The sequence below is a fragment of the Apodemus sylvaticus genome, chromosome 13 (genome assembly GCF_947179515.1).
Source record: "Apodemus sylvaticus chromosome 13, mApoSyl1.1, whole genome shotgun sequence".
NCBI classification, from domain to species: Eukaryota; Metazoa; Chordata; class Mammalia; order Rodentia; family Muridae; genus Apodemus; species Apodemus sylvaticus.
The window spans coordinates 50,927,762-50,941,221 of record NC_067484.1 but is presented as its reverse complement, the minus strand read 5'-3'; positions in this window follow the sequence as shown (position 1 = coordinate 50,941,221).

The window sequence follows — 13,460 nt, the reverse complement described above, 5'->3', positions numbered from 1 at the left end:
TTAAATAATACATTGTTGTTAATTTTCTATATTTGTTTATTTTATTTTTTGATAGTGTCTTCTTATGTAGTCTTGGCTAGATTGACAATCATTACATGGATCAGGTAGTTACCTCCAGCTAGTGGTAATTCTTCTCTGCTCTCAAGTCCTGAGCTGCCATACTCTGCTAAGACCTGGTATTTCTAGTAATACTTCAAAATGCCTTTTAGAGACTGTGGCAGAGGTGAATGACTGTTAATTGGCTCATTAATCAAATAGTTGAGAAAGCAAAGTCATGAATGCTATTTCTGTGCTCAAAAGCAAAGCTGCAATATGCAATGATGTTGATGGTAATTATTAATTATGCTTCTTTTCAAAGTTAATATTTCATTAATATTATCACTATCATCCTTGCTCATATTTTTATCCTGATATTTTAGAAATATTCTTTCTGAAAAAGATATTCCTTTATACATTTATTTATTTATTTATTCACTTGCTTCAGGGCCTCATATATCACAGGCTGCCCTCAAACTTACTATATAACTAAATATGGCTTTGAAATTCTGATCCTCCTGCCTCTACTTCCTGGCTCCTGGGATCAGAGTTACATCTAGCTCAGTTCAAATTACATATGCCTCACAAGGATCATGTAGAAACCGGCGACTGCTTTGTTGAGGTACTTAGATGGATATGGATGCAGACAACAACTTCACCAGTTACAGATATCATGGGCCTGAAGACTATGTGGGAGACAAGTGCTCAGGGGTTGGATCAGTGATGAACTGATGGAGGGGAATTTCTGCTCAGTCTGTTTACAACAAATCATCTTGGGAGCAAAGCAACCTTTCTACTATTTATGTATTGTCAGGGAAAAACTTTTATACCTGTTATATTTTCCTCTAATTCCCCAAGAAGGGATAAATGGAGGAAGAGAAGGGGGATGGGAAAGAAGTTCCACCTTGCCATAGATTTTAAAAAGTGTAGAATTTGTGGAACCAAGGGAGGCCCCAAGAAGAGGTAAGGAAAGATAAGGCCCCTTTACCTGAGTCCTAGGAGTTGTCGCTCTTCCTTCTCCTCCTCTTCCTTTTCTTCTTTTTAGAGATAGGGCTTCACTATTTAGCTCAGACTGGCTTTGAACTCATCCTACCACAGCTTTCCTAAGTGCTGGGGATAACAGACTTGTTATCTCCCTGTGCCATCATGTGAGGCTCTGAGCCACTCCAGTATTTTCATTCCTTAGCTTCATCTCAGCCAAGGCAGTGAGCTAGTGGGAATAGTGAGTGCTTCAGTAACTTCACAGACATATGGCAAAAGGGCTATGTCACAGAAGTCCCAAGGTTTCATAGTGAACTGGCACCTTTAGCCATGCCATATCTGAGCTGTGATGGTCATCTGTTTTCAGAGGAGCATTAAGTGCTTAAGGACTACTACTATACTACTATTCCAATGTGGCCATATGAGGCAAAGGCAGGCCATTTCTCTAACAGCTGGTAAGGAAATGATAACTTGGTCCAAACCAGAAATGGAAAGATTCAAGTTACTGCTTAGATCAGGGTGTCTGTGGCTTTGCAGATTTAAGGAAATAACATATTCAGCCTCAGGACTCCCTAGCACCAGCTGTTCTGCTTGACGGCACCGGCTGTGCCCTGTGTGGCTCCAGTGCATTAGCAGTGTGCTTGGAAGCAGGGGCTGGGGTTGGGTACTACACCCCTCTATGGGGGATCTTCCTTCTCAGAGGAAGGGGAGCAGACAGTAGCCCCAGGCCAAGCTTGCCCTACATAGCTACTCTTTTATAAACAGAACATTTCACCTATAAACACAGATTTCCTGCTTTCTTGAAAAAGCAGCCTTGTGGCATTGGCTCCACCTTCTCTGGGGGTGGAAGAAGTTGGGCTGCTCTGGCCTTTGTCTCACTGGCTTGCTCCTGGCTTCTGATACCTGTTGGGACTTGCCAATGGAAGGGATGATAGAAGTGAGGGCCAAGGTTCCCACTGGTACCCCTCAAAAAATAATGCTGAGAGCACAGGTCGCTGTTAAAGAAAAAGTTCTTTTGTAGTAGATGAAGACTGCTACAGAAATCCACAACTAGTCAGCATGCAGCAAAACAACTAAGTGTGGCGTGGCCAAGGCTGGTGAATACATCTGTCATCCACCATTATACCTAAGGCTCAGGAACATTGTGGAAGAGGGTTCAGAACAATTGTAAAAGTCAGACGAGCAGGAAATCTGCTGTAGGACAGTGCCTTCTATATATGACAGGGAAACTGTACCCATGGAACCTCAACAATATGGAAACCTTAAAGACCAGAATGATGAGAACACAGCTTGACATGCTAATGTACATGAGGGAAAGCTCACAAGTCCCAATCCCTGGGGATTGTGAGCTATGGAGAGAGGAAGGAGCAGTCTCCTCTAGGGATGATACTCCTGGTAGGTCTTCTAATCTCAAGTGGTCATCCCTAAACACACACACACACACACACACACACACACACACACATACATGCAATGCTATATAAACAGTATATAAGCAATGCTAAGCAAATTCAGCAGGTTGTATTTATGTACATCTGTGTAACAATAATAGTTATTGATAATAATAGTCATGAACTTGGGAGTGAGAGGGACACAGGAGCAGTTGGAGGGAAGATGGAGGGTTACTAATGATGTAAATATAATACTTATGTATAAGATTCTCAAAAAAATGTTTTTAAAAGCGAGATGAAGGGAAGCAGGGAAAGGTGTTTTCCTGCATCCCTCCCTTGCTCAGCAGCTCAGGTGTCTGCACTCTAAGAGAGGAGCCTGTGCCTGGAGCTCTTCTACATACGTGAGCGCCACAGAAATGGTGCCGACCTAAGGCTTTCTGATTGGTCCCAGTTTCCTCTTCTCATCCTAAGTGAAACAGCTGTGCAGACAGGATGCTTGGCAGGGCATCTGGGCTTTCAGTAGAGCAAAGCCTTCAACCTTCACTGCCTCTCCATGGAGCCCAACCAGCATCCAAGGACCCTCAGGGCATCTATTCAGGAGAGGCAAGAGGAGAGGCTCTCTGAGGGCTCCTTTGAACTTCTCTTTCCCAGCTCCTGAAGCTGGCTTCCCACCCTGCCTTTTTGAATGCACATGTGTGTGTGTTTGTGTGTGTCTGTGTGTACATGCGTGCATGCATGAGTGTGCACACTTGTGCTGTTGCCAACAAACTTCTTATGATTCCGCCGTTGTCACGCCCTCCGGGGCTGGAAGGCCACTGCAGCTCTGAGGTCTCTCTGATATCTGGCCCCTGTTTACCTCTAGGGGGTATGCTTTCTGTTAAAACAGGATTATGTAGCTCACTCAGCTCCTTGAGGAACTGTTATATTCTTTTCCTGGGGCAAAGAAGCTCCTTCAGTTCAGAAGGACTCTGAATACTAAGAGGCCGCTGAAATTCCTTGTGCTGTGTCTGAGGAGCTCTTGCTGAAATCTCATTGGTACCTAAACTAAATGAAAAGCAGTGTTCATTTCTACCATAGAAAATATGAAAGTAGGGCCAAGAAGGGTGGGGCGAAGTGGCCTCAGAAGAGTCACAGAGGAACTGCTACCAATTTCTGAAATGCTAACTATTAATTCCAGAGTTGTGCCACAGAGCCCTCAAGCCATGTTTGAGGCAGGTAACAACAGATCACGGCAGTGTGGGAGCAAAGGGCACTGCTTCTCAGAAAACAAGAACTGAGGACTATCTTCCCTGGGGCACAAGTTCACAGGCAATTTTAGTCCGTGGTTCTCTCAAGGTACAAGAAAACTGTGGATTCCATGTAGGGTACCTACTCACAGGGATCCCTACAATCAATCCCTGGTAGGAAAACAATACTCAGTGGGATGGGGAACACACACAATGATGCACATGGTTTCAGGAAGTCCACAAATCCACTTATACCTGGCCAAGAAGGCCTGCTCCCTGTCTGGAGACTTAAAAGAATGTCTGGATGATGCTTTCAGAGGTGGTAGCACCAAACCCCGGCTACTCCCTAGCTCCAAAGACAAGCAGAATGCATACACTTTTTTCCCCCTGGATAATTGGTGTTTCTCTTACCTTCATTTATTTATACTACAAACTCAAATCAAATGTTTATTTTTGTTTCTTTGTTTTTGCTTTTTAGTAAGTCGCACTTCTCTGGTGCCCAAGACTCATGGCCTAGGTTCCTTGGACTTGGCGTATGGTTCTTGCTACAGGGGGAAAACCAGGGTTTGTGAACCAGAAAATAAATCCTGTACCACTGGAGGTATTTGGCCTGTGATAATAGGGGGCCCTTGTGTCCTCTAAGTTGAACTGATTTATCATGCAGACTTTGAAGCATTGCTAACAAAGAAAGGAAGGGCTCCCTGCTCTGTCTTTAGTCCATTTCTTAGTGGCAAAACAAGCTTAATGAGTGCCAACCAAAGCCCTTGGCAGAGCTGCTGGTGGTGGGCTTGCTTTAGGGCTTCAGCACCAGTACTTGGCCACTGTGTGACACCACAGAGTAGTTCTGCAGGCCTGGCCTTCACTTATGAAGTTATATGCTAGGGACACTCAGAAGGGGAATTGTTCTGGTCCTAATTAGGACCAGACTTAGGATTGTTAGGCAAAACCAAGAGCCCAGGGCACCCACCTTTCATCCTTCTATCACCACATCCTTAGAACACCTCTTACTAATTGAAAAAAACACCAGCATGTTAATTACCCTTAACCAGCACACATATGCACCGTTGCCTTTGAATTTCAAAAAGACCTCATGAAATGAGTCAGCCTAGTGCTTGCCTCCATCTCCCAGCAAATATCACAGCTTCAAAGGTAAAGGTAAAGGTCAAAAGGGTCTAGACTATAATTGAGATTCTACTTTAATTTGCAATTTTGCCTCTTTTAAACCGTATTGATTATTGTGAGCCCAAGTTTATCGATAAATAGAAGTACTATAATGTATAGTGTTGATGTGAAAAATTAAATGATACATCATATGTATTTAATCATAATGATAATATATGCTGAGACTTAATCCAAAGCACAACTGGCCATGGTGGTTCAAGCCTTTAATCCCAACATTTGGGAGACAGAGACAGGCACATTTCTAATTTTGAGGTTAGCCTGGTCTACAGAGTGAGTTCCTGGACAGCCAGGGCTACATAGAGAAAGCCTGACTCAAAAGTACTGTTTTTCATAGCCTTGCACTATGTTGTTTTCCCTTTTCACTTGTTCACATAGTACTTTCACATAGTTCCACTTTGCAGTCAGTCACCGTAGCCATGACGTGAAGTGATCTTGCTAAGATGTGTCTCAGTGTCCTTAGACTGAAGTAACAGCCATTAATTTTCTTCCTGCACTTTTTACAAAAGAACACCAGTGGTCACCTTTTACTCTCATTCACCCAATGAAAGACTGCAAGTGTAGAGCCAGGACTTCTCTGGTGACTCTCAGGGGTGGATTGGTGGAATATTTTAATATCAGGGTAGACAAAACTGAGTAGATGATGTACCATTTTCAAAACACATACTTCCTTTTTTTGTTTTGTTGTTTTCGGTGTTTTTCAAGACAGGGTTTCTTTGTGTAGCCCTGGATGTCCTGGAACTTACTCTGTGAATCAGGCTGGCCTTGAACTCAGAGATCCATCTGCCTCTGCCTTCCAACTGCTGGGACTAAAGGTGTGCGCCTCTACTGCTCAGCTCCTCTTTTGCTTGCACAGAGCACTAAGAACTTGTATGAAGATCTCTGACAAATCCTCACTCTCAGTTCTTAGGGTAATTCTCTCATGCTCATGGTCACAGCTGCCCTTTACACCTTCAAAACCATATCTCAAACCTCAGCTTGGTCCTGAGGCTATGCAAACTTTCTTACCCAAGTGGTCAAACACAAACCATGCAACTCTTCATAGGACAATCTCCCCTACTGCCCTTTTCTCCCTGGGCAGGTGATGCCATCAGCAACTTTAGCCCTTTTCCTCTTCCTGAAGTCATTCCTCAGCCCTCCATGGAAGCAGCACCTTCCCTTAGGAACCCCTGGCACTGTGTCTTTCATAGACTACTTAACGTTTTCTACTTTGAAGAATATTCATTGACTCTAATCTTCCTAGTTTAGTGCCTCTGTTCATAGAAATATCCTTAAAGGCAAATTTTCTTACCTGATTCATCTTTGTAGACCCATGATACTAAGCATGATAACTTTCATACATTTTCAAATGAATTAGTGAATTAAATGGATAGATTAAAATCCTTAAAGTACAGAATAAAATGATAGAAGCAGGTTGAATTATTGAAAAGCTTGAATGAATGTATTTGAAGCAATTTTACTCTCAAATATCCATTGCCAACTGGGCTGATCTAGACTCTCCTCAGTCATATCTTTAGGGAACCTATTTCAATGAATAATTAATCTATTATTAATATTACATCAATTATTTATATGTATTTGGTATTTCTGAAATAAGACCCAGGTCTTTGGAAACAGTTCATTTTCCCCTAAAGTACTTTAATATTTCTTTTAAAGAATAGAAGCCTAGTTTACAAAGTGAACTTCTTGCTCATAGATGTATATCCTGTTTCAGCCCAATTTGCCTCTCATCAGCCAAGAGGCATTCTGGGGAGCAAAAGTTTTGCATGATGTCCCATGAAAATGACACATTTTAAATCGAATAATTTTAGTAAACACTGTATCTTAGTCCTTCCTCCTAGAGATTTCCCAGGTGCCCACTTCTCCCAGAACTGCTGTGTTATCTTACTCTGTTATAAGGAGACTTGTGTTTTTATTGGTCCTTCAGTGATCTGACGAGGCTTCCACTTTCATTCAGAGATTAGTTATTGGGTCCTGATGCATGGAGAATTGCCCTTGCCCTTGGGATGCAACTGAAATCATAACTAGAGTGCCACAATGCCCTCTGACATGGTAGCAGCTCACAGGAATGGTCTCCTGTGTCCCATGCATTTACTACCTAGAAGGAACTGATTCTGTAGGCCCCTCCCCACTCTACCCCATGACTTGGGACAGAACTGGCCTGCCTCTTGGCATCACTTATTCTCACCATAGGTGATTTCAGAGAACTTCACATCCTCAGTTATAATTTTAAGTTAAACCATATGATAATGCCAACCGTCAATCATTTTACAGCTAAGCAACTACTTTATATAGTGCAGTTCCATCTTCCTTGGTCTGGCCAATACTCATTTTAGGTGAGAATCTGGGGGCTGTTTGTAGAGAGTATGCAGCTGGGTCTGATCCCTCTTATTCAACTGTGATAATTCATTTTTAGCCTGTCTTCTACAGGTTCCTCCTCGCTGGATCATTTATCTCTTCTTTTAAAGATTTATTTATGTTATGTAAGTACACTGTAGATGTCTTCAGATACCAGAAAAGGCATCAGATACCATGACAGATGGTTGCGAGCCATAATGTGGAGGCCAGGATTTGAATTCAGGACCTTTAGAAGAGCAGTCAGTGCTCTTACCCACTGAGCCATCTCTCCAGCCCTCATTTAGTTCTTGATATTCAAGGCTTACATACTACCTGTTCCTGTACCACAAAAACCCTGGGCCAACCTTGCCCTGTCTCCTGAGATGCAGTTATACGTTTTACTGCAGAGAAAGACCCACCATAGGTCGTACAGAGAGAAACTGGATGGAATGTTGTATCCTACATCATGATAGACTCCACAAACAGGGCAAGAATGGGTCCAGGAAAAAGAATGGACGGGAATGCTCCTGGACATAGTTCCTCACTATGAGTGTGCTTCAAGAGCAATTTCTTCCAAACAAGAGCTGTCAAGCAGAGTATCTTGTATAGGTGAGGAACTAAAATACCATCACTTTGTAAAACACCTTGTGTTCAGTATAGACAAGAACAATTGGTCAATACCGAAGCTTGCATAAATAAATAGGTGGGGGATTATTATTAAGCTGGGTATAATGGCACATGCTTTTAATCTTGTATTCTGGAAGCAGAGACAAGGAGGATCTTTCTGAGTTTGAGAAGTTGGCCTGGTCTACAGAGGTCTACAGACTGAGTTCCAGCATAGCCAAGACTAATAGAGAGATTCATTTTCTCTCTCTCTCTCTCTCTCTCTCTCTCTCTCTCTCTCTCTCCCAATTACCCTTGATAGCGATATTGAAATTGCCATGTGGTTGGGCATCTTCAGCATGCAAGATTGTATGTGGGACGTCTGCGGCCAAAGAGAGACAGAGCTTCCCCATCCCCCATGATTGAATGGATTCTCTAGCCAAGTAGAGAAGTGACATTGAATACATCAGGGACTATTTCAGACTTCCAGGGCCTGAGGAATAGATTCTTCTCATAGACATGGTATCATATTTCATACCAGGATTGCTTTTCTAAGGACATTGCATAAGTCAACACAAATTTTCCCATAGCAATAACTACAAAGTCAGATGTGTTCCACGAGAACATAAATTTGTAATTACTGTGTTGTCTTTTTCTGCAAAGTAGCTTTTTATTTTCTTAACATTATCTTTAATATTTTTCAGAGCCTCTCCCTACATTAACAAGACATGAGAGAGCATGGATGGGCTTTGTTTTTGGCACAGAACCACATCAGTTTCCTTTGCAGAGAAATGCAGTGGAGTAGATTTTCATTGGCCTCTGTGTATGTGATCTTGTTCATTAGGGATCTTTTAGAGGATGATGCCCTAATAGACATTTAAGGCATAATAAATAGTATTTATTGGTGTTAAAATCTTAGCAAAACAGTCACCAAGATACTATTTAACACTTTGAAATATGAAGACAATAGATTTATCAATCGCAGACTTTGGAAAAGGACAGCAGGCATGTGTGTGGCCTGGCATGTGGGAGCATGGGAACTGTCTCCAAGGACCTCTGTCAGTTTTGGAATTACGCAACTCTTGACAGACTTTCCCCGCTCTCTCACAGCATTCATATTTTTAATTCTTGTTTTGTGAATAATGTGATACTCTGCCAATGTGATGTCTTAAAACATGGCTTCAGATTTGCACAACAATGGTCTTTGTAAAAGTGGTCTACTGAAACAGATGAGTGGGATTCCATGTTCTGGATGAGTATGTGTGCAGAAGAAGAGACGACAGAGGCAATGCTAAGGAAGGAGATCAAGAGATAGACTATGGGAAAGGGGGAAACTGAGAAAGGCTGCCTTGCTAGATGCTCTGACAGCAAGATATCAAAAACCAATAATCTGTCTCTTCTGATCCTGATAGAACCTAGGCAAGAGAGTGAATTCATTGGACACTTCTGGGTCCTCCTCATCCTGATTCAGAACTTTATGGGTGGAGCCTGGGAGTCTCCCTACTTAACAGGTTCTGCAGGGCATGCAGACTGGGTGGTGCATCCAGGGCCATCTTCCTCCGCCTGTACCTTTCACTTACTTGCAAGCACCTAAGTCCACCCTCAAGATACAGTTAAAGAGATTGGCAGTGTAAGTGGCAGCACCAGGGATGCTTAGTCTTCCATGGAACTAAATGATTTATCAGATGCAAAGGACGCTCCCTTTGATGTGGAGAACTGAATTGAACTCAGATCCCTGTCTTTGACCTGGGGAAGAGGACAGAAATGGAAGGCTGAATAAGCCAGAATCACTTTTGAAGACAACCTTTCAGAGCTAGGTCAGGGGAATAAGAAGGAGCAACTCCATACCTCTTGGAATAGGTCAGGTTTCAGGCTACTTTTGTTATTTAATACAGCTGCCATCACACAAAGGCACTTTGTTTAAAGAGGTGCACTAATCCAGGCATCGAGCTTTATGATAGAGTCTTTGCCCTCAAGGGGTGCACAGTATTTTTTTTTTTAACCATTTCCAGAATAAGTAACCCAACTGTTCATTAAAGCCCTGTTTCTGAGTACATTTTATATTCTAGAGATGAAGTGGAAAGTCATAAAGGACTCACTTTCTTCTCCAAAAACCACAGGTCTATCACATTTCAAAATGTATTAGGCTTCTTGAAGCTCTGAGATGACATTTAATATTCTATCACATAAATTTCATCTCTGTGCGCGCACAAAGACCAACAGGCACCACAGGGACAGTATAGCTGTGTGAGGGATTAGGGAAATTGATTTTCTTCTTTATACATTCCTTTAGCCGTGTTTTTAGTGATGTTATACAATAAAAACATTCATTTCCAAGGCCAAATAGTCTCTCAGTTGTTTCTATTGTACATTGTATCGGTAGGGTCAGAATCGGCTCATTATCCCTCAGCATCAGGAGAGCGGAAAGTGATTAAACCTTTTGATAAGAAGATAAATGATAGGAAATTCATTTGAAAGCCCTCCCTGCCTTCCCTCAGTTTCCACGCTGAGCTAGCACAAAGCCTTCCTTCTGTGCAGGGCACCCCCCTCCTTCCAGCTGTTGTCCCCTGTTGGCTGTGACACTCTTTGAGACTCACACCTGGGGCAGTAGTGTTTCCTGAAAGCAGGATGGCAGCAGAGTTGATGTCGCTCCTCTACTATGTTCCTCTGGAATGGTCATCCCTGTCGGAGTGACTTCATCCTCCTCTTCTATGAGATGTGAGGGCAGCGGGGCCAAGCTGCTGCATGGATGGAGAGATGATGGCTACATGGATGTGTGGAAATTTATTAACTCTCAAAGAGGCCTTCATTCAATGCTTGGCCATAGTCCAGAAGTCTAAAAAAGCTGGTAAAAGATAAAATTAGATCCAGTCTAGTTCTGTTATTAGACTAGTATCCAAGCCCTCTCATTGCTAAAGTTATAGGAATCCATCTTTCTCAGGAAGTTAGTGTGAATATTAAGTTTTAACTGAAAAATCTCTTTAAACTTACATCAATGAATCCTTGTGCCCTCAATGACACTTCTACGGTGTCTCTTTCAGGCACTCTCTCCCAGGCCCTCCAGATGCCCACATATCTTACCCCAATTGAGGTGATGCAGAGAATGCTCTGGACTCCAGTCCCAGGTAAATTTGACAAAGCACATGTTGAGAGGTCTGGGAGCCCTGATCTATACCAGAGCCCCTGTGCCTCTGATTGACACAGTTTTTGCATTCTAAGTATATTGGGATGGGATTTAGGATGGGCCATAGATGGTTCGAAGTTATGAGCAGCAGGGATCCAGAGTTTTAAAAATCTAGCTAGCCTTTCTTTGAGAGCATAAAAGGTTTCCTTTTCTTGTACAAGAAAACAAAGGGAAAAACCCCAAACTTCACACTAATCATTCCGTTTATGCTTTTGATCTCTTGTCAGACAAATTAACAACTATGTCACTTCCACAAGTCATATTAGGCTCTTTGTACTCTTGGAATTAATTTTGATAGGTTGACAGAACTCCAGAGAGCACTGAAGAAAACATTTGCCTCTCTTGGCAGCTTACTGTAAATGTTTCTTCACGGGTGTGAAAGGGGAGACACTTTGTAATCCTGAATCAGGCATTTATCAAATTAGAGTTTTCTCTAGTGTCAGAACAAATTAGGGCACAAATGATTTTCTTGACCAATACTAATAAAACAAGGCTGATGGTTTCATTTGCTGTCATGTACAGAAAATGATATTGTTTACATGGGTTTAATTTTAGCAAATAATTTACCCAGGAGGGCAGGGTAAATTCAAGCTTGAACCCTAATTTCACCATATTAATACTAATTAATACGATGTTTGAAAGAGGGATACATCAACGAAATTATATTGTGTCTACATAGACCTTGGGTTTAGGAATCAAAAGATGTAAATTGTATTAGCTTTCCTATTTTACTGGCTGGATGCCTAGGGTAGACATTTGCCATTTGTACCTGTCCATTGCTGGGTCCCTGCCATCAAATAACAGCAGCTCTTTCCTATTTCCACTCTGTGTTTTCCTAGAGCTGATCTTTTCTCTTTAGCCCTAGGGAGGTTGAGAGTTGTGCTCATTAGGTCCACACTGGACATGGTATTTTCAGCTACAACAATGAACTCCAATGTGTGGCCCTCTTCAATTTTGCTGAGGTTAACCAACTGATAAATCATAAAGTTAGACATTCTCGTGGTCATTCATGTTACCTTACAGAAAGAAAAATGCATCACTAAGGCACAGAGCAAGATATATTGAGGATAACATGAATTGAACATGGAAATGCTTTTATATAGACAAAGAGTGCGTGTGTGATACGTGTGTGTATGTATGTGAGTGAGTATGTGTGTGTGTATGTGTGAGTATGTGTGGTGTGTGTGTGTGTGTGTGTGTGTGTGTGTAGGTCAGAGGATAATTTCTGGAGAATATGTTCTTTCCTCTCACCATTTGGGTCCTAGGGATGTTGGGTCAACTGGCTTGGCTGCAGGAACCTTTACTGTCTGAGCCAACTCATCAGCTCTGCCTTTGTTTTTCTCATTTGCAATAAAAGAACAATTGTCTTAGCAAACGCCTTAACTTCTCTGGGCTTCTTAACTGATAAACAAAGGGAAATGAGCTCTTTTCATCCAAGTGCTTGCCTGGCTTAAATGAGCAGTCTAGAAGCAATCAGGCAGATCTGAAAGTCTTATTCCTGGACAGCAGCTAAAGTTCCAGAGACAGGAGAGAAGCAGCAAACCCCCAGAACCTTCTCAGCTCAATAACCAGGGACGGGCATTTTAGTGACATGGCTAGATTGGGGAATGGACCATATCACACCTACACCAGAGGGTGGCATTACCACCATCATCATCATCATCATCGTCGTCGTCGTCGTCATCGTCGTCATCACTAGAGCATCATACCCAGGAAGTGTTTGAAACTGGCATAGGGCAAGAGCTGAGATGTGGGGTACAGAATAATACTGTTTTTTCACACTGTGAACCATTTTCTCCCACCTACTAGATAAAGCCCAGGAAAACCCCATGTAGATAACAAGTTATGAAAAGTGTATTTTAGGTAGTTAAAATAGCTAGTCTGCTGTAATAATTACAGTCTGGAGTTCAATTAAAAATCAATTGTTCTCTCTCTTCCCAATTTGGGCATGGACTATACAGAAGGGAAAATGATCATTGTCCTCTCCCCTCCCTGATACTTGTCCCTTTCTACCTATTTATGTTGATCATAATGCTGTTCCTGGATTCTGCAGCCCTAGGAGATGGTAAGTGAGAGGAATGAATGGTAACCAGCATATCTGCTTGGCATATCTTCTTGGCATATCCCCCGTCATCTCCAGGTTGAACAGGTTGCCAGGAACCACTCGGTCGGTTTCTGTGTAGCACATTTTCTTTCTGGAGTAACTAATCTGAAATAGGCATTTTCTTCTTCATTCCCTGACCTTGTGCACTCCATAGGCTCTGCTGGATTTCCTCTCCCTTCCAATTACCCATGTGATCATGTCCAAGTTTGCTTTCTTTTGCTATCATAATAACCATGGTCAAAGCAACTATGGGAGGAAAGGCTTTGTTTTATCTTAAAACTCCAAGATTGCTGAGGGAAGTCAGGACAGGAACTGAAGGAAGGAACCAAAGTAGAAGCCATAGAGGAATGCTTCTTACTGGCTTGCTCTCTGTGGCTTGCTCGCTTTGCTTTTTCCCTATCAACCAGGTGCACCAGCCT